General features: G+C 37.8%; 1 long non-coding RNA gene across 1 annotated transcript; it reads right to left on the bottom strand.

Annotated features, from left to right (window-relative positions):
- Positions 1-11,531: 11,531 nt before the first annotated feature.
- Positions 11,532-26,073, bottom strand: LOC108640519. Its single transcript, XR_001921229.1, has 3 exons — positions 25,977-26,073; positions 25,374-25,498; positions 11,532-11,623 (listed from the first exon to the last, which is right to left on the bottom strand). It is a non-coding gene; the product is annotated as an uncharacterized LOC108640519 (long non-coding RNA).
- Between the last annotated feature and the right edge of the window lie 616 nt (positions 26,074-26,689).

Below are 26,689 nucleotides of genomic sequence, written 5' to 3'. Positions count from 1 at the left end.
CTGAAAGGAGGTTGTAGCCAGGTGGGGGTTGGTCTCTTCTTGCAGGCCACCAGCAGTAGGACAAGAGGGCATGGTCTTAAACTGTGCCAGGGGAGATTTAGGTTGGATATTAGGAAGAAATTCTTTATAGGGAGGGTAATCAGGCATTGGAATGGGCTGCCCAGGGAAGTGGTGGGTTCTCTGTCCCTGGGGGATTTTAAGATGAGACTTGGTGTGGCACTTAGTGCCATGGTCTAGCAACCACGGTGGTGTTGGATCAAAGGTTGGACTTGATGAACTTGGAGGTCCTTTCCAACCCGGCTGAGTCTATGATTCTATGATAATAGCACTAATGGCATTGGATAAGAGCACAGCCTTGTGAATGGTGATGTAGTATCATTTCAGCTGGTTCTATAACAATAAAAACCACAGGGACAGCAATAACAGTGTCAGGGTAGTGTTGTGCCTCAGCTAGTAGCATAGGCTCAGAAACTTTCAAGTCAATCTGAATTTATTGTACTTATTGTCACACTTTTATTTGATTTGAAATAGCTCAACCAAGATAGCAGCCTAACTCTAGGAAATAAATAATTTTTAGGATGAATGAGGTGAGACAGGGATCATTTTTCTCTGAGAAATACAAACGAAGTAGTAAGTAGACTGAATTTCCAGAAAAGTTTAGGATTTGCAGTCTGTACTGGCTGTTATATCAGACTTGACAAGTTTCATCTCAATTTTTCTGTACTGCTTGTCTTTTGTGCTTATCTTTGTTGGATATCTGCTGGACTTCCTCTACAGTCAGGTGTTCTGTACCTGTTCCCCTTTTTTCCACTGCTTCTATAGGCAGGGAACTGTTTACAATTCCAATTACACTGAGCTGGATGTTCTACAAATTACGATTTCATTAGTTTCCTCTGTATTTTTATTGTCCTCCTCATTTATCTGTGATAACATCTGATGTGATTTAGCACAAGAAACATTGCATTCTTTCAACATAAAATATTTACTCTCTTTAGCTGTACTAAGTGCTTTGCACAGAAGAAACTTTTTCTGTTTTCTACTTACCATTCAGTTCTCTCTGGGACTTATGTACTTTCAATACCTATGTGTTTTTAATGGGAAAACTTGTCTGCATGCCTTTGTTCTGACGTTACAACTGTCTTTTTATGATAGCATACAATTTGAGTAATTATTTTTTTTATAAAACACATTGCTTTTCAATAAATTGCAAATGCTGTTTATACAGAAATAACCCACAGACTAATTATCTACAAATGCGGTGCATCCTTTTTTCTTATGGTTTTTGTTATTACTACAGTATTGATAAATGATTAAGAAATAAAAAGGAACACTGTTTTATTCTTAATAGTTAACACAAGTTTTACATGTGTTTATGTGAAAAGAATTAGGGGTTATGAATGATCAAATAAAATAAATCTCAGTAGCAAAAGCACACAAAAGCCAAAAGTATGCTTTTTGTTCACACTCAAACATTTTGATTTACGAATGTTTTAACATTGTTATTCAGAAATCACCAAATATCTCCAGGTGCTAATATATTTATGAAATTTAGTTTTTCCACAATGAACATAGCAACTAGAACTTAATTTGGATTTCATCCCTATATTTGAAATATGACCTCATAAAACTGGGTCATATTTCACCATTTGTATTTACATATCTCCCCTCTAATATAAAATTGAATTATACAATCAGGCTACATGAAACACATTGTTTTAGTACCAAAGCATTTCACTAATCTCCTTTGCTGTTTAGTATGATTAATTTTGTAAATATTTACAGGTTTGTTTCTGAAAACAAGAATTTTAAATGAAGTAGGAAAGACAAATACAAGAAAAGTAACAAATCAGGAAAGCATTTTTTCTTGGTTACATACTGATTGAGCTCAGAGACTGAGGAGTGTTGCAACATAGAAATTGCACAGAGATAGAGATTCCTTTTATCTTTCACCCACAGCAATACCACTGTACATGGTAGGCTTTTGTGACTTTGTCAGCTCTTTACATTTACATATTTTACAGCATTTCTTTGTAGCTACACTGGCACAACAGAGCTCTGATGTTACCCTAAACAACTTCATCATTTACATTACTATAACTTTTAAAGGACAGTCTATCCTTATGTTTTGAGAGATTTGTGTAGTGATTTTTTTAATCAAATGATCTAGAAAAGAATTTTATTTACTCATATGTTTACATGTAATTTCTACCTCTTTTCATTAAAGCTTCACTGTAACAGTTTTAACAAGACTGGTTTTCACACAGAGGTCACTTATTATACAGGGGGGAGGACTGCACCAGCTCAGGGTGACAGCCCCAGCCCCCAAGGTGGATGGTACCAGAGAAAATTGAGCTGTGGCACGATTAAGGGAAGGGTTGCTTATTTTATTACCTCTAAGAGCAGAAGTTGAGGGAATGAACTTTCTGTGCCTGACTCATCCACTTTGCATCTTCTGGCAGAGCAGAATGGGCGGGAATGTCTCCACAGATGTTTCTCAAGCCTTGGATACAGAGAGATGGCTTCGCCCAAGCTATTTGCCCAGTCTCCAGAATTACATGACTGTTGTTGAGTTTATGGCCCTTTGGCTCTAGCAAACTGTGAAGGGCACAGGACTTAAATAGTGGGTCATATTTATGGTTGGACTCAATCTTAAAGGACTTCTCCAACATAAAAGGTTCTGTGATTCTTTGAAAATCTAGTCAGAAATGTCTAATGTCTGCAGAAATTCTTCTGAGGGAGAACAGTAGAATCTTCAATCACAGTAATACACCATCTAGGATATAAATAAGCTCTAGTGAGTGGGACTGTCCAAGAGGATAAAACCGAACAGGTTATACCTGATCTGAGACAGAAACTGTGTGTGAAATAAATAGGAGAAGGACTTCAAGGACTGCAAAAAGAACTTGTTGACACTGGTAATGCATGGAAGCCTTTTGCTGAAATGGGAATATGGTTGGACAGAGCTGGGTGAACATTGCTTATAAATATTTATTTGAATTACAGATGCAAACTTCACTCTGACTCATGCCCTTTTCCGTCTTTATTACAAGAATTTTATGAGTAAAACTTCATTTGCAGAAGAATCCTTGGAGAAGGAATCAATCATTTTTTGGTGGATTTACCTATGCAGTCACATAGGAAGTATATGCAAACCCATTTTGAAAACTATTTACTTGTTTGGAGATCATGCAATGAAAGGAATGATGATGGTAAAATTATATAAATCACACAGCTAAGCCCACTGAATTCTTCACAGTGTAACTTCAAGACACTGAGCATAGCCATTACTTAATATAAAAAAAGACATGGCATAAACAATTCCCATATGATCAAAAATGAAATAATTGACAGTAATTAATAATGGAAAAATGGCTAGTCTTTTTTTTCTTTCCCCCTCACCCCTATATCCTGCAGGAGAAACACCTCTTTCTGGACTGCACTGCAGCCTCTAACTTTCTGTGCCTCCCTATGTGCTAAACTATGTTTTTTTAATGGCAACTTCACTGCAGCCATCTCAGCCTTTTATCTTCTGCACTGTGTTCTGCTAGCACCTCCTGTTTCTCAAGAGGCATACGTAAGGCAAGGTCTTTCTTGTTCACAAATGGAGTGAGTTGCTGTAACACCAGTCTCAAATTTTAGCTAAAATTTACATCAGTATTTAGTCTATTTTTACACTCTTAACTGGTCTCTTCAACCTAGTTTTCCAAAGGTCCCTCTCTGTTACTTCGTTCCACCACATAAGTTTTGCAGAGTTGAAGCTTCAAGCCTGTCTGCATGATTTTCTTATCCAAGTGGCTCTGCTTGTACATGTTTTTCGTCTTGACAATCTGCTGGGGCCAGTGTCTAGGATGCAGTGCTAGGCTGTTTGTTTAGTTCGAGGTTCGTTGTTTTCTTGATTTGTTTTACTTTGTCATTTTGTCTGAAAAAATGACAAGATCGTAGGGAGTGTTTCTTCAGGCAGAAACAGCTGCCTGATGTCATCTTTTAGGGTGGTTAATTTTCTGAACAAGATCCAAGATGCTCTGGTGCTGGGTGCCATGAAAATGAAATTTCTTCTTAATTGCTAGATGCACAATTGCAAACAGAGAGCTATGCAGCTGTTCATCATCTCCTTTGTAGTACAACCCCAAATCTCCCTCCATCTCCCTGTCACCAGCCTCTTCAAACTCCTCCTTCCCCTCAAAATGAAGATGAAAATTTTACCCTCTTTAGATCTTTCATCAGGGAATGCCTGGGTGAACTGATATTTAAACTACAGATCCAAGAGATCAGTGTAGTCAACCAGTGTTAGACCAAACAAGCTCTGGGCTCCTAAATCTCAGATATACACACTTTGGTCTCATCAACATGTGAGATCTTGGGTGAAAGTTCAGACAGAAATATATCAGAGGTACTGTTTTCCATGAGTTTACAGAATCCTTAACATCCTTCTTGGTTTAAGTACAATTTAGGTATAGCTGATGCTCCTGTAGCAACAGACTAAATGACCTCTTTTTAAAGTCATATTACCTAGGATTTCATTTAGCTGTTTAAAGAAATTATCCCTAGAAAGCTGGTAGGACAGTATTCTTAAAGTACTCTCTTGGTATCTGTTTTCTCAAGTATCTTGTAAGTTCTTGAATCCACTTAAAAGTATTAAATTCCAGCACTTTGAGGTTACAATATTGACTTAGCTTTGGCTGGAGTATGGCCATTCTTATATTTTTCTTCCTTGTCCTCTTATGCAATTAAGTTAAAGAATATAAAGACATAAATATGTTGGCAGTAATCTCAGAGGCCAAGACTTGCTGACCTGGGATGTCTTCTTAGTGTTATTGTTTTTAGATAATTGGCATAGAGCCAAATGTGACAATGTGGACAGAAAGAAGTAAACATGCATTCATTGTATAGAGAAACCCATGGAGGATACACTTGAACTTAATTTTGTATAAACAGAGGTATTTAAGAAGACAAAAAAGTGTGAAGAATATTGCATGCTTCCCAAGATATCATGCACTTCCAAGAATAGTCTTGGAAGCAGCAGGCAGGCTACATTTATGATTTCCTTGCAAGTGTGTGTGTGCGGGGAACCTGGCAGATCAACCACAAAAGTGGAGCTGCTGTGGCAATAAGAGTGGAGGCACACTAGCAATGGTGGAAGAAGGAAAAACTTCAACATCCCATGGTGAAACAGAGAAAACCTGTTTCAATATTAAATATGAAAGTATAGACATCATTAAATCTAGAGCTATATGAGGTCAGTGAGAGGAAGTATATTGTGTTTGAGTGAGTGGGCAGGTAACACTGCTTCAGTTTGAAGAAATGATCAGGAATCAATTTGTGGCTATGCTATTTTCACTAAATGACTCCAACTACCTGACAGCTTTAGATTTCTCTTTCAACACCAGGTGGTGGTTGTTGAAGGGAATAACTCAGAAGGACATGGTAGAGCAAACTAACCTCCTACTGTTCATCTGCAAGGGGTCATGCCTAGAAGTTAAGCATGGTATGGCTGGGTGATCCTTCCAAATACCCACAGTGTGTTCTGCCTACTCTGTAGACAAAACAGTGTCACTGTTCATACAAATCATGGTCTTTTAGGAACACAGAAAAGGCTTAGCTGAGTTTTCACATGCTCTGCTGTATATTGACCAAAAAGAGGAAAGCTGAATCTGACGATCACTTAGGCAATAGAAAGACAGGCAAATTCCTGTCTTCTTCATGTCTTTTTCATTTCCCTGAGGACAAGACTCTGTTCTTTGATCTGATGATCCTGCCTCCATTTTGACATCCTGCTCTCTGTGTATACATGGGAACATTACAGTATATATGGGAACATTACAGTAAATATGGAAGTCATGTACAGAAGAGTAATCTACAAGTACAACAAAAAGCAGAATGTTGCAACGGCTCAAGGATCATTTTGGGGCGTTACTACAGGGATATTTTCGTATTTCATATTCAATATGAAAGGAAAAAATGTTACATCTTTGTTTATGTATAAACAGTTCTTTTGTTGAAGTAAATAAAATTATCTCATTTTCTGTAGGCCAGATTGGTATTGTTTTCAAGTACTGAGTCTGAATAAACAGCAGACTGTTCTCATTCAGAGGTGAAATCATTAATTGTTTTCCCCCTTTAAATGTCCCTGGACTTTTTGAAATGACATCACCTGCGCATCTATCAAAGCTCTGTATTTGGCTGGTTTGACAAAAATTAAGCAATGACTTGAATATGGTCCAATTTGTAGAAAAAAAGTTACTTCAAAAAAAAAAATACATGTGTTTTAAATTTGTTTTAGAGGCTTAGTAACATAAAAGTTTTTATGCCATTATTTCCATACTTCTTTTCCCTCCTCAGATTTTTTGGAATGTGGATTGTGTAGGATCAGAAATGTTTTCTTCTTGAGAAATCTGCAAATCAAGAAAACACAGTGCTCAGAAATGCCTGTATTTTCAGATAACCTTGTTTGGAGGAAAGAATGTTTGCTTGAGGCTGTGCTGTTGTTTCTGCCTGGTGGGTGGGTCAGCTGTGCTGGAGCGTTTCTTCAAGCAGCTCTTGAGCAGATCATGACAGAGATCCCCATGCCAAAGCCCATGTAGCAGGCAAGAGATGTCTCCTAATGCAGGATCGGATCCACCCCACAGTGCTTAGCTTTATGCCTGAGTTTAATCCTGTCTTCCCTTAGCAAAGGGCAATGTCCTGAGTCTCAGGGGCTGCTATTGGACTAAGGGGCCTCATTTAAATCCTGCTGGGGGTGGGAAAGACCCACTAGATCAGTAGGCATTACCTGTATGCTGCAGTGCAGGTAGGGAGGCCCGTGTGCATTTAAGCAGCTTCATGGCTTTGGCACAAATGTGCTGGGCATGCCTGTCCATCTGCCTGCTGTTTGGTGTGGAGAATGGCCGTGTCCCTGCTGAGCAAGTCATGCCAGTGCCCTGGTCTCACACCAGCAGGGGTTTTCACTGGAGCAGCAGCAGGAGCTTCCTGTGAGTCCTTCTGTCATTCTGGAGGAATCTCCTCTAGCTGTCAGGTTCTGTAGATGGGAAGAACAGTGCCCTCCTGTCTTCTACCTTCTGGCACCAGCGAGGGGAAGTACCAAATAATTCACCAGACTAAATAAATATCTAAATTAGCTTTTGAGGGCCAATATAGCTCAACATAGGAAAAGTCCAAACTTCACTTTTCTTGGTAATTAGATAATAAACATAAGCTTTTATTTTTAAGGATTAGTTTTTAGTTTGTGTAACAGTACTGGACAGTGGAAGACAGACTGTGGTCAAGTAACATTCCTGTATTAAATTAATTAAGGAGGCCAGGCTGGAATAATATAATCTTCATTCCTCAAAACTGAGAGCTTGGTAAAGTAATTAATTCTTTTCATAGCAGCTTTAGATTAGACCCAGAAGGCCAGCTTACTGCTGGAGTTAATGAAAACAATATCATTGCTCTGTACTCCTGTTTAAAGTCAGAAGGCCAAAAGCTGTGGCCTCGCTGGACCAAATTTTCCTTCTTGCTTCCACTTAACACAAGAACTGTTGCAGTGGATCAGAGCAAAACTCAAACTAACAAAAATTCATCTCAAATAGTGGCCAGTACTTAATGTTTAAAAAGAGCATATGAAACAGAGAGTGTTAAGAAAGGTCTTTCCTTCTGGATTTTTATACTCCTTTTAGCCGAAGCTTGGACCCAAGTTTAGGCTTTGTCAAAGTTTCATTGGGCAGCAGAGTTTAATAGACACCTGCAGAGCTGCCTTTGGCATCTCAGTAACCCCATGAACTATTTTTTCCTGCTTCTGGAGAGGAATAGCTTGGCTGCCTGTGACTATTCTGATAAGAGTTTACTGTTGGGATAACTGAACCAGACAGTTCTGTGACTACCACTCAGAATGGCTTTCACTGTGACTTGTGTCAAGGTGCCATGCAAGAGCACATGGTCACACTGCTGTTAAGAGATTCAAGAGTCAAACCAGTATTTTTAAAAGAAGACTTTTGCACAGATGTCTATGTTCATATTTAGGTAATTACTCATTAACTTTTAGGCAATATCACTGGGCAAGTTGCATATAGAGAGGTTTAGATTAGGTATTAGGAAAGATTTCTTCAGGTAAAGGGTTACCAAGCACTACAACAGGCTGCTCAGTGTTGCATCATTAACCTTGAAGGTATGTAAAAGATGTCTATATGTGGCACTTAGGGACTCAAAGATATGTAAAAACTGGAGGTTTTTAAGATGAGACTGGATGTGGCAAGGTCTAGTGCCATGGTCTAGTAACCAGGGTGGTAGTGGATCAGGGGTTGGACTTGATGATCCCAGAGGTCTTTTCCAACCCGTCTGATTCTATGATTCTGCAATTCTATGATATTAAGGGTCTTTTCCAACATAAATGATTCTATGATACTATGAATGAGATCTGCACAAGTTTTTGTCATAATCTAGCAAACTCTTGCATCAGAGAAGTCCAGGCTGGTGTCTGGCAGTGAGTGAACATAACTCCAGTTTAGGGTGTTTGTATCTCTCTTTCTGCTGCTTCTTTTCATTCATGGGCTGGGGAGGAGAAATCAGCTTCATACTAGTCTTATTAGAGCTGAAGTTACAGGGAATGACACAAAGCATCTTAAAGACTGTAGCTGGTGAGCACCTTTTGAACAAGACTCTTTCTCTGGGGCCACTATTTGCAAGGTATCACATTTGGATAAGCAAATATCCAGGACAGATGATAGACCTCTGGCTGAATTATGACCTCTGACTAGAGAAGGCCATTAATTCATGGAGAGAGCTAAGGACTTTTATTAAAACGAATGCCTGGTGGGCTTCATGTCTGAGCTGAAGGAGCCAAAATCACATTTTTCTTTTGAGGATGAAATTCATATATCTATAACCTGGCTATATCTTCCTCTCCTGTTTGCTGTTCTGGTTAATTTTTATTTGTACATTGAAATCAGATTGAATTCTGCATACTTTATTCTAATCTTATCTGCGCAAGATGAGGTTTTGTTCCAGTGAATTGTCAAAGAGTCCTGTGTTGGATCAGTACATTGGCAATCTTTCTGCATGTTGAATAGGACAAATTAGGCACTTGCCATTTCTCATATGAGTAACTATATAAAAAAATTTTAAAAATTTTTTTTCTGTGGAAAGTGGATGAACAGTGAATTTCTGTGGCAGAGGCACTGCCAACAGTAGAGTCAGAAGGCACTGCTTTTTGTCTGCTGTTCTAAAAGAGCTGAGTGAGTGCTTCATAAGAAGCATTTATGCTCATAGATGCAGAGGACAGACAGTACTTGCTTATTGTGGTAAATTTCTCAAATAACCTGAAGAAGTTACAAATAAATTTGTTCAGTGAATTTATCTAAAATTACAAATGAAAACTAACTCAGTATGTTAGAGCTGAAGTCAGCTTCTTTTATTTTTTATTTTTTTAAAGTGTTATGTTCCTTATTTTGCAACTGGAGAGTAAGTGACATGGCCATTTAGAAAACATTTTTGAAAGGAAGCAAGTGGTCAATTTGAAACATACTAATCATTGTTACATTTTGTAAAAACAAACTATGATTCTTGTTCTCAGCAGAGAACATTAAGAAAGTGCTAAGACATGTTGCTTGATTTCGTAAACCCCATATTAAATTTAAAAGATGAGAAGCATAAGGGAACATGGAAATAAATAAGGGTATAACAAGGAGGAGGACACAGAACAAGTGCTGTGTGAGAAAAGTGGGCCAACAGGTTGCTGGGAGAGAAAAAATAGGACAATTGGCAAATATGAATCCTGGTGGAGGGAAAGAAAGGACGTGTGGCATGAAGCAATTGTCAGAATCTAAAGTCAGATGAGTAGGAAGGTATGTGATAGAACAGAAAGAAATTGAAGGGGTAAATGGTGCATCTCTGAGAGGGTAGTCTCATGACAGAGGACTGAACTAGGAAGAAGAGAATACTTAGAATCATAGAATTTTAAGGGCTTGGTGAGGACCTTAAAGATCATCTGGTCGCAACTCCTCCTGTCATGGGTAGGGACACCTCCCACTAGACCACATTGTTCAAGGTCTTATCCAACGTGGCCTTGAACGCTGCCAGGTCTGGGGCATCCACAACCTCATTGGGCAACCTGTCCCAGTGTCTAACCACTCTCACAGTAAAAAAATCTCTTCTTAATATCTAACCTAAATTTCCCCAATTTTTACCCATGACTCCTTGTCCTATCACTACAGTTCCTGATGAAGAGTCCCTCTCTAACATCCCTGTAGGTCTCCTTCAGATACTGAAAGGTTGCTATGAGGTCTCCACACAACCTTCTCTTCTCCAGGATGAGAAGAGACCCAACTTTCTCAGCCTATCTTTGTAGGGTAGGTACTCCAATCCACTTATCAGCTTCATGGTCCTCTTCTGGATTTGATCCAACAGTTCCGTGCCCCTCTTATACTGGGGACACCAGAACTGTACACAGTATTCCAGGTGGGGTCTCACAAGAACACCTCCCTCGACCTGCTGGCCATGCCTGCAGCCCAGGATTTCATTGGCTTTCTGGGGTGCAAGCACATACTGCTGGCTTGTGTTGAGTTCTTTATCAGCCATCACTCCCAAGTCATTTTCCACAGGGCTGCTCTCAATCACTTCTCCACCCAACCTGTAAGTGTGTCTGGGATTTCCACAACCTGCATGTAGGATCTTGCACTTGGTCTTGTTGAACTTCATGAGTTGTCCCACCTCTCAAGCCCGTCAAAGTCCCCCTGGCTGGCATCCCTTCCCTCCAATGTGTCGACTACACCACACAGCTTGGTGTCATCAGCAGATTTGCTGAGGGTGCACTCGATTCCACAGTCCATGTCACTGACAAAGACGTTGATAAGGATCGGCCTCAGTACTGACTCCTGAGAGACACCACTTATCACTGGTCTCCACATGAACAATGATCATTGACCACAACTCTTTGTATGCTGCCATCCAGTCAATTCTTTATCCACAGAGTTGTCGATCCATTCATATCTGTCCAATTTGGAGACAAGGTTGCTGTGCAGGACAGTGTAGAAAAAAAAAGTGTACTTATGGCAAAATATGGTCCTGATGTAAGAGGAACAGTTACATTATTGATTAACAATCTTCATATTTCATCTTTATTTTGTCTTTATTGTTCTATTTTGTCTTTATTCTTTATATTTGTGTTTTAAAACCTCATTTATACACTTAATAAAACAGATTTCATTTTTTAAATGAAACATAAACATATGTTTTCTAAAGCAAAAATTCAGGAGTAATGTTGATCTGTAGCAGTGTTCTGTCATAAATCTTGTACTTCATGTTTTCATTTATCCCTTCTTTGGGATGCTCTTTGTTAATCTTTCATTTGTCTTTCGCCTTCTGCATTTGCCCATCCCACTGGGAGAATCCAGAGAAGTTTGGAGAAACACCAGTTTTTTCTTGTCTCCTTCCCCCTTCCCCTGAATTTACAGTTTAATGAAGCACAGATGCAGTCTCTTTTATAAAGCATAAGTTTCTAACACAAAATCAAAGACTAAATAAGGAAAATATCTAGTAAGTGGGGAAACTATGTAATTGTGTGACCGTCGCTCTGACAGAAAGTTCTGCTTTTGGAAAACGTTCCTCTGCAATTGCCTCTCATCTGGCCACCCTTGTGCTCTTTAAGTACCTACAAAGGAAAATAGTCAGAATATAACTCTGAGTTAGTTACTTGTGAATTACACCCTGTCATAACTCAGGTCTTAGAGACGTGCCTATCTGAAAGCGTCTATTGGTTCTCTGCTTCACCCTGGTGTGGTTGCTGACTATTCAGAAGCAACTGAAGAGCATTCAAAAAATAAGTGACAGCTTCTTAAATCTGCGTGAAATCTCCAGTCTAGAGAGCTAAATATTCAGAAAGTTTTATGTTGAATACATTATAGCAGAAAACTCTGTTCCTACTGTGACCAGAAATAGTTATCACAGAAATCCTCTGACTTGAGAGAATCCACAAGGAATTAGAGAGTGGTCATTCCCTCAGAAAACAACAAAAAAAGTAATTAAAAAAAGCATTTAACTCCTGTATGTGCTTTTGAAACTACTATAGCTTTTGAAACTACTATATACTACTACTAGCATATATTCAAGTTAATCCACCAATATTGAACTGACACAATGATGTGAGGTTTAATCCTGAACCGTCAAATTAAAGCAAACTGTGAAGTGACAACAATTGAGATAAGACGAAATCCCAGGGTTCCTGCTTTTTTGGCAAAGAAAAAGGGCAGCAGAAGCAGTAACTCTTTGTACTAAACTGAGAAGGCACCAAAGCTGCCCAGTAGCTCTCAACAAAGGCAATATCATTAAATGTAACCACAGTAGCTACAACCCAAGATGATGTAATGCAGCCCCTTTTCCAGTGGTGCTGGTGCCTTTTGGCTGTGTATTGACAGGAACTACAAGAAAACCAGGCAGATCTGGAATTTCTTAAATAGCCTGTTACCTGTATTGACAGTACAGTTGTAGTCCACACCCATGTCCTTCATCAGCCATCAAGGACTGATGCCTACAACATGTATGGCCTGGAGCACAATAGAGGACTGCATATGTATAGGAATACAATGTGAGTTTTAGTGCCTAAAGTTGAAATGTGTGTATTTAGGAGAAAAAGGTAAATCTCCCTCACCCCTTATATATGAATAACGTAATTACTTCCCTTACAAATAAATATAATGCATTCAATATACTCCATGATCCATAGCTACAAAGAACAATTTGCTCATTTAGTGACTTAGTATGGATACCAAAATAGAAACTGCATTTGTTGTGATTTCAAAGAGAACTTTATCAAGATCATATTTTGTGAGATGTGAAATCACACATCGAGGTCAAAACATATCTCATTGGTATGTCCTCCTGGACTTTTAAGATTCAATATTGAGTTACTGAGTTAACAACTGAAAACAACACTTTAGCTGAAACAGAAGTAGAAACAAGTTTATTTGACTCCAACAATCTTGGTATTCCTGCTTCTTCTTTAGGCTGACATATACATGCACAGACTTACCTTCTTAAAGATTTAAAACTGGTTGCTAATAATAATAAAATATTGCAATAACCCTTATTTAGTTGAAAGAAGTCATATTTTTGTAGGAATAAGTTTGACTTTGGCTAAACAAACAGTTATAAAAAATGCTGAAATCTAGGGAGGATTAATCTCTATTAAAGGTTGCTGAGATGAGAAAAGTCTGCCTGGAGTAGCAGAGAAAAAGCATAGAAAATTTAAAGAAGGAGCTGGGAAGAAGAGTTTTGATGGATATTTCATTCACTGAAAACCACAGGTGTATTTTCAGTCAGAAGTACTTGAGAATTTGTAAACACGGAATAATTTTGGTTGAAAGTTTGTTACAATTTTTAATTATTATATTTTTGTAAAAGCTGCATGTTTTATTTCAAACTTCTCCGAATGAAATATTTTACTGTCTTTCTTTAATGAGACATTTTGTTTTGACATATGCTTGTAAAATTTTGAAGCTAAAAACATATAGTAAAAGTTCTTCTGTTTCTTTCTCAGAAAGGGGATTTACTTTAAGGAGAAGAAAACTTCTTTTCTTTTTTGAGCTGCTTCAGATTTACTTTGAATTATTTTGTCTGGTTTGACGAGGGAAGTGAAAAGTTGGTTTTTCGCACCATTCCGTCTCTGAGAGGTCAGGAGATATTGTACTTGGTATAGAATATCATTACAAGGAATAAAGTAAGAAAAGAAAAAGACTGTAATAGAAGTACACCAGCTACCTTTGTCACATGATGTGTGACTTGATTAAATCTATTTCTTTGACTAATAGTATTTTGTATGCTGGTTTACGCTGTGAGTGAGCACAAACTTTCCTTACATAAAACTGTTATGTCATGTGAAATGTGCACGCTATGAAAAAAATCTTATAATGAAATCTGCCAAGACTGATTGAAAAAGCAACAGTTCAAAACGGGGTTCAAAAAGTAATTCTGACCGGGATGTCCTATTTTGCTGGTTTGACTACTCTGATCGAAACTGTCTGTGAAGAAACAGCCCTTGTGTGATAGGCCCAGACACGAATTAATAAGACAACATTGTGTTGACCTACTAAGCAAAAAGCACAACAGCCCAATAACTACAAACAGACATAGTTATTTTACTGCTTTGTTAAAAACTCCCCTTCTCCCACCCAAATTGTATTTCAGTGGCTTCTTTTGGTTCTATGTAAATTCCCCTGTGAAAATGTACACTTCCCCAGACAATACCACCTGTGAAAGATTTAAGCCTTTAGTCCTGAGGATATATTTTCTCCTAGTAGTTCACCAAAAGTAGCGGTTTTTTCTGTTTTGTTTTTTAACAGCTTAGTAGTTATATTACATAAACCAAACTGAATGCAAGGGTGCTTGATCCCAAGGGTCAGAACTTAAAAGATTTCCATTGGAGACCTCTGATCACTATTTTCTGCATCAGAATTATGTCATGTAACAAATCAGGGTTATTACACTGATCCTGTAACTTGAATAAAATTACCAAGCTAAAGGTAAGGACTCTATACCCTCCAGGAGAAAGTCAAATACAATTTTTTTGTGACTAACACAAAATTGTTTGTAGCATCAGAGTAGTAGTTAAGCTGTTTCTAGTGTGCCAACGACAGAAGAATCCAATATTGCCTTTGTCTCTGTATGAGGTGTTAGAAGCCTGCTGCTGGTGACATGGATGCTGTGGGACTCTGCACATCATGTGTTTGACAATTTATTTCACTGAACTTGAACAATGTTTTTTCATTATCCCCCTATTCTACTAAAGTTTTATATAGCACTGCCTAATCTGTCTCCTAATGATATTTACAGCAGACAAGGTATATCTCAAATGCCTTTTTCTAAGACAGTTGAACACCTGGATAGTATCAATCTTTTTTAATAGAGATTCAGATTTTTAATACTTTTGTTGCTAGGTGTTATTTGAAAAAATCTATTTGTCAATATCAGAAGAATCAGACTAAGCATATAAACAGCCATGAGAGCCCCCAAGAACTGTTTTTGTAAGTTATATATTCACAGTATAAGCATTAATCTCATCGTCAAATAGTCTATTCAATTTATGACTTATTTTTTCCAATTTCTAAATTCCAAATTTGAATGGACTGATAGTTTCCGTATTGAAGGTAGTTTCACAGCATAAACAAAGCAGGCATTTTCCCATGAAAAGAATACTAAAAATTTGAGCAACATCCGTCAGACATGAGGAAACGGGAAGATACAGTCCCTCTTGAAATGCAGAGCTCATGCAACCACATGACTGTTCCACATGGGGCACTGTGTGTCAAACTGGTTGATGCTCAACGACAAGACTCAATGTGGCAGTGTATATTAGCCAAAAATTGTCCAGTAGTCTGTATCCTGAGAGTGATATGTGGGTGAATACTGTGTCTTTTCTATTCTATTAAAAAACCCTTCACTGAATTTTAAATGCTATATGAAGCTGTAGTAAGACTCTGATTTGAGATGCCTGTCTCCTGCAAACACATTTAGGAAGAGTATATTGGAGACGATAGGCTTTAATGTTCTCTTAGAGAATTCTGCATTCAGGGTTTCAGTTATAATGATTCATGTTATGTATAGGAAAAATGTAAAGAATTTAAAAATTTATTGTATAATTCAGAAATTTCCTAGGTTTTCCTGAAATGTAGTATCAATTCTAACTAAAACAAACCAAACAACAATGCAAACTATTATAAGAGAGTGCATAATTCAAGAATAAAAATAATTCCTTTTCAATATTTTTTCAGTTTGATGGTTGCTATAATACCAGAAGTGTTTTCATTTCAACTAAAGAAGATTTCAGATAATGGACACTAGATAGTACGTGTTGGAATATATTTTGGTACACAAATTAAAGATTCTGTTACTGCTGTCATTGCTGCAGAAGAGAGATCTAATTCATTTGTTGCACTCATCCATGATATTGCTGATATTAATTCAAATCCTTTCCCTGGCTTGGAAGACAGATTTAGAACCCGGACCTGCAATATTTTAAGACACAGTCTGTCTATAAACCGAAAACCCATGTTTAAACTCTCATGGTGAAGATGTTTTACTTCCCTGCTGTTACATGAGAATTAGTTGGGCCAGAAAAAGTGTGGTGGTGACTCCGTTTGCAGTGGTCATGCAGAGACCCAACACTGAAATATCTTCCCAAGTGGAGCAGCAGAATGGCTTGAAGCAGATGCTTCAGCATCTTTGATACCCTTGTGTCTAAGTGGAGAACTAAAGCCTTATCTGTTTTAAACTGCCTAACACCAGGAAACAGTTTATTTCTAAGAATATGGTCAGGTTGCAAGGTTAAATGTGTACCTTTGTGAGGAAGATGGAGCTTAAAAATACCTTTCTTTGCATTTCTTATCTCCTTGTTTAGTCCAGGAATTTCAGTGTTGAGGTCAAGTTTCAGCATTCCAGTTTTGACTGGCTGATGCTGTGATGCAAATCCTAAAGCCAACTTGACAACTGAATCTCACTGACAGATCTTTCACTGAAATAAATTTTTGACAAGCTTCAGTGGTAAGCACAGCAGAGCTCTCAATAGCACCTGCCCATTCATCCAACTCTTTATGTCACTTGTGACTGAAAACTTTTGCAGTCAATGAGTACTATGAAATACCAGTGGTTTAAATGTACAGCTGACAAGTCTTACCTTGAGCTTCTGTGAGTTTTCAGCACAGGATCATAGGATCATAGGATAATCCAAGTTGGAAGGCTTGAAATTAACTGCAAGCTTAAATTCTTTGCTGAGTGCAAGCCATGTACCTATTGGTCTAAAGACTCTTCTGGGGTACCAAGTGACTCACAAACACGTATGAAATATTTCAGCTTCCCACATGACCATCATGTTACAGAGATGAAAAGCAGAGTCTTGAGAATTTATGGGAACGGCTCAAGTAATGCAGGAAACCATAACTAGAATGCAGTTTTTGACTTTTTATGATATTTACTCTTGACCCTGCTTTTGTTGTGGTGATATCCATCCCCATGGGAATGAGAACATGGATTTACTGACCATCAAACACATCAAATGCTTTTTTGATTATGTAATACTCTTAAGAATATTTTTTTCTAGTTTAGGTTAAAGAATCACAAATTAAGGGATGTTCTAAGAGTTGTTTGCTTTTAATTTCATGGAGGACCATACACTTTCTTAATTGTTATACAGGTAAATGTAATCAAAGAGGACAAAATTAAGTTCAAACAAATAAGAATATTCTAGTTGTTGAAGTATGGGGAGACCTTTTATCTTGGCAAAATGTGTTTATCTTTGAAGACAGTGTGACCAACAAAGCCAGACTAAATTATATTTTAAGTTCAAATGCTGGCATAACATTTTTCATGCCACAGATAAGCGTCAGGTATGCACTATATGACAGTTGAAATATGGGGGATACTTCCAGCATTCTGGTATTTCTACTTCTGGCAATAGGTCGACATTAACCAAGAGAGGAAAATACACCTTCCTGTAACTCCCAGGCTCCCTCATCTAAGTTTTAATTTGGCCCAAGTCCAGGACTTAGATTATGATCTCTGATGAGCTCACAGTACAAAGTAGAAACCCCACAAATTTCATACATGTAGTCTTACCCATTCCCTGCTATTATATTACTTCTCACAGTTTCTGTAACTTTCCATGCTTGTATTATCATTGCATAATTTATTGGCAAAGTATTTTAATAACTTTTTTTAATTAACAATTAATTGATATTGGAAACTTGTGCTCTGGGGACATTTATATATGGACATTTTAGTTTTAATAACTATGGAAAAATAGCAGTGTGTAAGTTGAACTCTTTTTTGTGGCATATTTTGTAGAGTATTTTCCTTTGAAGTCTCATCAACTGCAAGTCAAAAAGTATTTCATAACAATAATAAAATGTAAGTGGAGAATATCTGATGACAGGAACATTATTTTCCCAAACTGTGTTTTAATATTATCACCTAAGGTGGGTACAGTAAGATTTTTTACACCTTTTTTCATTTGCATGCCAGACACAATTTTTTGATTCTTTCTTGTTATTAAAGTAAGATTATGGTTTAATTTAATCCAAAGCACTATGTTTTATAAATTTCCTGAGAGAGCTATTAATCTGCAGGAGTAGAGTTTATCTGAGTTAGCTGAGGGGCACACTCTAAATCAACATTTTTCAATGGTGAGGTGGTAGCATCTCTGGGGAGAGTTAGGTCTTGTAATAGAGATTCAAGAAGGATCTAGGAAAATGAAACAAAGTTTTTCTTTCTTATTAGATATTTTTCTTCAGGGACCTACTAAATGCTGAACCATTTATTGAATATCCTGTAAGCATTTTGGTTTTGCTTCCCACATGAAAAAGAACAGCTGGCTAGCTGCTGTGTGCCTCCTGGGGTGAGCAAACAGCAGGCTTGGTTGTTGGGGGAATTACTCTTTCAGTTCTCGAGTGGGATGTCTGTCTCCTCTACTTTACATGGCGGAGGGAGATCTGGAGGTGAGAGCAGGACAGCAACAAGGCCTGAGAACAGGTAGGGGCTTTGGGATTTTAATGTATCTTGGAGACAGCCCTGTGCTGTGATCACTTGAGCTGGACATGAGTCTCATTCACTACACCAGAGATGAGAATCATTTTCATTCTATGCTCTCTCCATCTGCTGGTATAGATAAGAACTGTAAAGATGGTTCAAAAAATTGGAAGATGCCACTTCAATACCATCTTAGTTCCTGCTTTTCTCCTCTCTGACATACAAACCAGCATTTAGGAGGTTCTGTTGTCTCTCTTCTGTGACAGTAGAAAATTCTTTGGACATGGTCCATACATACCATTTGCCTGTAAAGTTTCCAAGAACCTTAAGATCTATTTGAGAATAAATTCATATTATTTCTTTCAGTGATGTTACTGAGCAAATATCCCTTTGAATGTTGTAGTTGTTGGGCTACCCGTATGTGGGAGCACCACTTAAATAAGCATACCCACAACTTCTTGGGTGGAATTGGCAAGACAGCTTTATTGTAGGGTGAGCAGTAAAAAGGGTACAACTGAACAGGTCAAGGGTAGGCAAGAAAGAAGCTCTAACACAAGTGGCTCCTGCCTTATATAATGTGGGGTAGGGAAAGTGCCAGAACAAAAGGTGGAGTTAAGGTGGAGCATGCAAATTATGACCACAAAAGGGAAATAGGGGTTGAACATAACCATATATGGAGAGCTGGTGCAATGCACCAAATAATAACCAAGAGGAAAGCAGGGTTTACATATCTGAGAAATAATACATAATACTTAAAGAAATGAATAAAGCATAGAATTTACAATTTCCCAACCAATTACAAATTACAGGCTGTAACACTCATATACTAGGCCTTGGTAGGTTCCTCACAAGCTTCCCAAATAAACAGAGCTTGGGTTTTGTTTGGTGACTTGGATGATTTACAAGAATCTTTTTTGAATTGTAAGGACTGAATTATCTGTGTTCCATAGGAATGTGGTTTGTATCTATTCTGCAAGCCCCTCTGCATCCTCCATGTCACCATCTTCCAAACAAAAAAATCAAAATCTCTAGGTGCATATATTTCCCTGAATATCAGTTTAGATAATTTAGCTTCCTAACTTATGTGGTACAAGGAAGTTTTATTATCAGTTGATCTACTGTCACAAATTTAAAAAGGAGTCATCTGGCTATGGTAGTGTCCAAGAAATTATTATATTTTGTGCTGAAAATATTTATTTTTTTAATGACTTCTGGATTATTGACTGGATAAGACAGTGGAGGTTAGAGAATACTTTACACTGTGAGCAAACAGTGAAAGTAAAGGGTCTGTACCCTTGACATTCCCAAACTAGAGGCAAACAAGGACAGAAGTAGCTCATTTAGGCCCTGGTAGCAGCATACTTAACAATGGAAGGGGAAAAATGGATGTATCACTGTAATTAAAATAGATTAAACAGACATGGAATTTGTTAGTCATGGAAAAATCCCAGCTTCCAGCTCTTGAGGAGACAGTTTCTGGAAGGCTATTTTTGTGATATGATTGACTTTAAAATGGAATCCACAATGCTTTGAAATTATCTGAGGCAAGACCAGGACATGCATTCAAACTATTACAGATCAACTTTGGGAATAGGAACAATTTGTAAATAGCATTTTCAACATTTTCTGAAGTACCCTGCTACTTGGGAGTTACCGGGTTTTCTTTCCTTTCTACAGGCTAAGAAAACAGGCAGTGCTCTGCTTTCTCTTGCATCTGACATGGGAGTAGCAGGAATGTGCAAAAAGATTGGATAAGGTGTAAAGCAAGTAAATGGAATAGGTCAGATGAAGCCAGAAAAGTTCAAGAAGTTTAAAATTGCAAGTATAGCTGATCAAGACAAGCACAGATCTACTATATTACCTATGATGTGATGTGAGCTTGGTGACCATGCAACTAACACTCTCCCTGCCACATAGTCAGAGATGCACCTGCCCTTATCCCAGCTCTTAAGTCAGATTGTTCTCTTCAAGTCAGCTCCTCCGTCTATCATATTACACATTTACTTGTGACTTTGGGAAGTAGTGGAGGATTTGATCTTAGTAAATTTTTCCACAGGGAAATGCTTATCTCTTTTATGGCTACAAGTGTATTCAATTAGGAATAATAATGATAATGCTTGTGCATGAAAAGCTTAACTTTTCTTGAATTAGAGTCTCTCATGTTCATCAGAGCTTTGGGAAATTGTATAACCTGCTGTATGTGTGGTGCTTCATAAACAGAGTTTATGGTCATTGATTACATGACGCAAGGAAACAGTTGCATTTTATAAACAGTTCTAACAATTTTGAAGGGAGTAAAATACTTTAAGCACTGCAATGAAAATATAAACCATTATAAATTCAAGACAATGCACTAAATTAATATCATATTGAGTGAAACAGAAGAGGCCTGATTCTGAATTAACTTATTTCAATATTTCACTAGTTTCAGTCTCTTGACCTAAGAAAACTGGATGAGATCACTACATAAGCAAAATATGCTCAAAGCTGAATGATATTTTGCTTATGTGATGGGAAAGACTGGGGGAGATGAAGCCCTTCGAGACGCTGATACTTTTTTTCAGGTATCTTAGGACAAGCAGCAAAGTATAAAAGCAGAGATGTTTATTAGAATGTTTCCAATCTTAAGTTGCAGGGTCCTACCAAAAGGTTTTGAAACTGTCAGCATGGCCCTTTGTAAGTTTGTTATTTGTCATGTGTTTTAGATTTGTTAGAGGAAGTTTTCTAATGTACACTTTCAGTTTTTCTCTACTGTAAACAACTCTTCAATACAGAAAGTTGTACTAAGAGCCAAGTTGGACTTTCACTGGTCACCAAGGTCAACTGCAGAACCAAGTCTGACCTTCAATCTCTGACTCCAATTAGTCGCAGAACTAATTTATTTTTCATTTTCCAGGCCATTTGTCTTCTTGGAAACCACAGTGACTTACATGATTCCAAGAGTTACACTCGGAAAAAATTATTGTAGTGTGTTCATCTGTATTTAGTTTTAACACGTGTTCATACTAGTGATTTATACACCACAAAAGGTGCTAGTTTATTTGAATCAGAAGATTTCGTGGCTCCGTTACTGTTTGTGTCTGGAATATGTTCTTCTCAGTACGAATGCGGCTTGATTTTGATCTTTTTATGTTTTCCTAAGCATAGGTACATAGATGTACTGGAGCACACATCAGGTAGTCATGTTTTAGCTATTTGGTTAAATTTTCTCCTGCTCTGTATTGTGAACAACACTGCAGAACTTCTTCAAGAATTCAGTTTCTATGAATTTGCACTAAAGTTACGTGCAGCTGGCTGTTCAGTGAATATAAGTTTTCTTTGTGCGTATTGGAGATACAATAGCTGTATGATTTCCAGAATTTAGCAAATCATACTCTGTGGTATATCAGCACTATTTTTTCATCAGTGAAGAAGAATTACGTTTCCTTTGTGGTGCAGTACTGCAGTGTTCTTTACCAAGAACAATAACTAGAATTAAGCGTATTGCTTATCGTTATATAGGGTAAATAATAATCTTAATTCTCTTTCTCACTCCTTGTGTCCTGGATAATATAGAAAATATATACATACATATATACATAAAACGGAAAAGTCAAAGTTAGCTGTGTAAGTTTAGACAATGATAACCAAGAAGAATAAAATCCTCAGAAAGAGATACTTGTTAGAGTGTTCTCGGTAGCACTCAGATTTCAGAATGTCCCAGAGACAGACACCTTGCATCCATAATGCTTCTTCTAGGTAGCTTGTACGCAACCTGAGGACCAAGCAGACTGATTTCTGTCCTGTATTGTATTGCATAGGATGGAAAACCAGATAAACATGTCAGAGGGAATCACAGCATTTTCATGGAGTCTAGACACAGCCTCACTCTTCTGCTGAAAACACCTTTGCCACTATAACCTATTCTTCAGTTAAGGTACTGACTACCATGTAGCAAGAAAGGACCAGTTTGGGAAACATGCCTCTCTGTGAAAACACTCTGTCCTTGAGACCTTCCTACAGTTATGATGTCCTGGACTTTATGCAGGTCAAATTTGCAGGCGCACAGTTTCACCATTCCTAATCACAAATCCATTGCTCTGATGTGAAAGCACATGCAGTGCACACTGTGCTTTTCATAAATCTATGAAAAAAATATGATTTAAAGAAGTATCTTCTTGAATGGTAGCAATTTATATATTAATTCTGTTTGTGTCAAGCTATTTAAAATTTGGGTTTTTTCCATTTCTAGAGCTAATCTTGGAACACAGTGTCCAGGGAGACAGACGGCGGAAGAATTTTGAGGTTGATTTCTAAAAGCCTCCCAGTTTCCCCATTGGTAGCGACTGTGGGATTTTTTTGGAAGCCATACGGAATGCGCTTTTTACAGTTTTCCAGAGAAACATCCAGTATGGGCATTCTCAGAGCCCTCTCATACTGTCTAGGTTAGCAGCCAATCCTTCTTACACTTTGATATTTTAAGCTCACTAGAGTTTCAGTTGGTAGCTGCCAATGACATATCACTTAGAGTCACTTTAGCAATCACTGTAGGAAAAACACTGCACTGCTTATGTTTTCTTTAGAAAAAGGAAAGAAAAAAAGTTAAGTGCATGCAGTAGTGAGTCAGTGGCAAGACGCAACCTTGGAGTTTTTCAAATAAGCAGTGGAAACAGGCTAATTCTAAGCTGTCAGTGGATAATATGTATGATTCAATGCTTTAGATATTCTGCAGAAAGCTATGGCTCAGGATCTCATTGGTGATCTAGCTACTTCAAAGGCCCCCTTGAGAGACTCATTTCCCATCACGCAAACACTGTGTTGGTCTGATGTAAAGATGTCTTTGAGGATCCTCTTGCAAATACTCCTGTGAGAGGCATGCTAGGATGGAGTCGAGACCCAGGAGCCTATTGTGGTACAACTGGACTTTCCAGCACTGTAGAGTTTGGGAGAATCTGAGGCTGATAAGGAAATTCATGTATATGCCTGATAGAATTGGCTTGAGGTGCAAGCAGAAGGTAATATCACAAGAGGTCTTGAGTCACCAGAGTAGGTCTGGAGGACCTTGCTCATCTCAATCCCATCCTTGCAAACCTTGCTGTAGGTCTATCCATGCAATGTATAAGCATATGACACGTATCCATCTACATCTATTGAAATAAATCTCAGTTCACGTGAGTAACAACCCTACAGCTAATATGTAAATTCTATTGGAAGTTTAATTAAGCAAGAAAATGTGTAAGTAGATGCTATAAGAACCCAAAACTTTAGAGAATATTTTCATAGACAATGAGAAGAAAAAATAATGAGATGCTGTTAGCCTCATTGTCTCCAAGAGGAAATTTTTTTGGGAAAAAAAATCTCACAGGTGGCTCAAGGATGCTTAAAATTCCTGATTCATTGTGCTAAAACATTGATAATTTATGTTAAAATCAGTGTGAGAAAATGCAATGTCATACGGGTTTCCTTTTCAAAGTAGAACCACACCTGAGCACTGCATTAAGGACTAAAGACTAGATGGGGGGGTTGAAAATTTTTTTTTTTCTGTAATACAGCATAGAAATTTATGGAAATGAACTTCTGGATTAAGAGAATAAGATCATTGTCAATGATTTTTTCCCCAGGAATATATTCCTAATTCTAGATTTAAAGGTTTCTACCTTTAGATCTGCATTTGTGAAACAGATATTCAAAGCACCACATTCCTTATTTCTAATGTTTTTGACATATGTCCCCTCACTCCATAAATACCTGCATCTGTAAGTTCATTGTATAAGGTGTGAAGACTCCTTTCTTTGCTTTAAGTTTCACTCAGAACTGTTTTTTGTTTACCTTTTCCATTGCTACCATCATTAGCACACATTGTAAGGGGAGTGGAGTTAAGGATATAAAGAGGAGACACCTCTGTCTGATTCCTAAAGACACTGAGCCCCTCTTTTGTCAAGAATATAGAGGGAAATGCAGGTTTCGAAAACCCAACTCACTCATTTTATGTCATTTTCTAGATCGCTGAATGTTTCCAGTCATTTCCCACACAGTTATGGCAGCCAATCAACGTAAGGAAAAGTAAAATAGTAAAGAGAAAAAAAGAATGGGCAATAAAGAAACCATAAAGAAAAGTGCAAATCAAAGTGCAGAACAGAGAAAAAAAATCCAAAACAAGAGGAGAAAAATAAAAAACAATACAAGGAATAAGAAGAAGATGGAAAGAATAAGAAGCTGGTGGGGAGAAGGTTTTTCAGAACAAGAAATATGTGGAGAGAGAGAACGTGTACAGAATTTGGAAATGCATACTAGGCCAACATACAGCTTTGGCTAAACAACCGGAGAGCCTGAGGCCTGAGTCAGTGTTGGATTCATATACCTCCCATATTACTCAAAACTGAGAGTCTGAATTTACTAGCTCAATCTGCATTTAATATTTAAGTTATTGAGACAGCAACAATGAATTCTCTTATTCTCAAACCAGACGCAGGGCTGTGGCACAACTCTGTTCCCACTTAGCAAGGCTATGCAGTCATGGACCCAGTCTCAGTTCACACTGGGATGAGATCAAGTCTCTAAGTTTGGAATGATATTTTAGCTCATCTGTTCCTCAGTTCTGGATCATTTATATCCAGGCTTTAACTTTGTGTTCTGTTTTCTTTTCTGTCCATTGCTTCTCTGATTATGGGTATTAAGTCTGGGGACTGGGCTGGGTTGTGATGTATCCAAACTCACTTGCATTGTTGGCAAATCTTTCATCATTTATCTCCCAAAGGAGATGGAAGTATTTGCTTACTATAGTCTTATGACAGGAATCTTACAGAAAATAAACCAATTTTACTTTAGAGTGAAAGCATCACAAAAGCTTGTGCCAGTAGGAAGCAGAGTAGACACCAAAAAATTATACACAAAAAGGAGGATCTCACCTTGAAGGAGGCTTCAAATCTTACTCTACAATGTATTTTGCAATAGTTTGTTGACCTGTTCTTCAGCCACAGAAAAAGTGCATCAGCAGCTGAGCCTTACTGCTTATTCTGTGGTGCAGGAAGGGCTGTAATTAAAGCTGTTCTTGTTACAAAACAGTGCACTTACAGTTGAAGGAAACAATAATGCTCAGATTCAGTAGAGTTGCTAACTTAGTTCTTTTATGCAATGTATATTTCTTACTCTAAGCTGCTGGAAACAGTTCTAAATAGCAGACCTAAGGTAGTGTTTCCATAGACAGCCACTGAGCTTGGGAGAAATATTTAGCAAGAAGGTTCCCCTGAGACATACATGTGGGTTGTTGTTAAACCGGATTTGTTACTTAGAGGGTAAGCTACCAGCTATTCTGTTTTCTGTTAACTCACAGGACTCTTGTTTTCTGAGCAAAAAAGTCTTTATTTGCATTTGCCATTAGTCTCTGAAATAAAACAATTCCAGTTACTTATTACTGTTATTGCTGCTGGCAAGAAAACTACTTTTACAAGCCGTACAAGTAACTATAATAATAATATCTTCCTGAGACTTGCTGTTCAACACACCTTTACCTTATTTAACAGTGGCGCAGTGCCAACTGGGACCACCCATTCTTGGAAATATAAAGGACCAGCACAAATTGGAAAAATGTTGATTGTTGAATCATCATGTGGAATATCCAGTTCCAGTTCCTCAGGGCAACACTTAACAGCAACCCACACGAAATGCCGGGTCACAGAGAGAAGCTCTGAGCCTGTCTGTGGCCCTGATTCAGGAAAACATTTTTATTCAGCAGTGGTGCTTAAGTGTATTCTAATGGTTAGCATGTGTTTTAAAGCCTTTTGACTTCAGTGGCTTTTAGACACTTTCATAAGGTCTTGTGGCTAAGCCAGAAGAAATCATCTCTCCTTGAACAAAATTTTGTGAAGATTGTGTGACCCTCTGCCAGCCTTTCCCCAACACTTTAGTACTTTTTCTGACACCTGCAGTGACATAAAAGCTACTACCGTGTGTTTAAGTATGCAGGTATAAAAGTGTTACTTTTGATTTATCCCCCATAGGACAGCAAATAAGCTTACTGAAATAAAAGGATCACTGGCATACAAAGACAGCTTTTGCTTAAAATAATCCCATCATCTGAAAAACTACCTAAGGACAGAATGTGCCTGTAGACCATGAAGGCTTTGGTTTCAAGCAGAAATTATGGGGTCACTTAATCAGATTCATAGACTTTTCACTCCTGCTGAGAATTTAATAGAAAGCACCATTCTCTGAGTTTAGCTTT

Source organism: Manacus vitellinus, unplaced genomic scaffold (assembly GCF_001715985.3).
Source record: "Manacus vitellinus isolate BGI_N305 unplaced genomic scaffold, ASM171598v3 scaffold_36_pilon, whole genome shotgun sequence".
Classification (NCBI taxonomy): Eukaryota; Metazoa; Chordata; class Aves; order Passeriformes; family Pipridae; genus Manacus; species Manacus vitellinus.
This window is presented reverse-complemented; position numbering and strand designations above follow the sequence as displayed.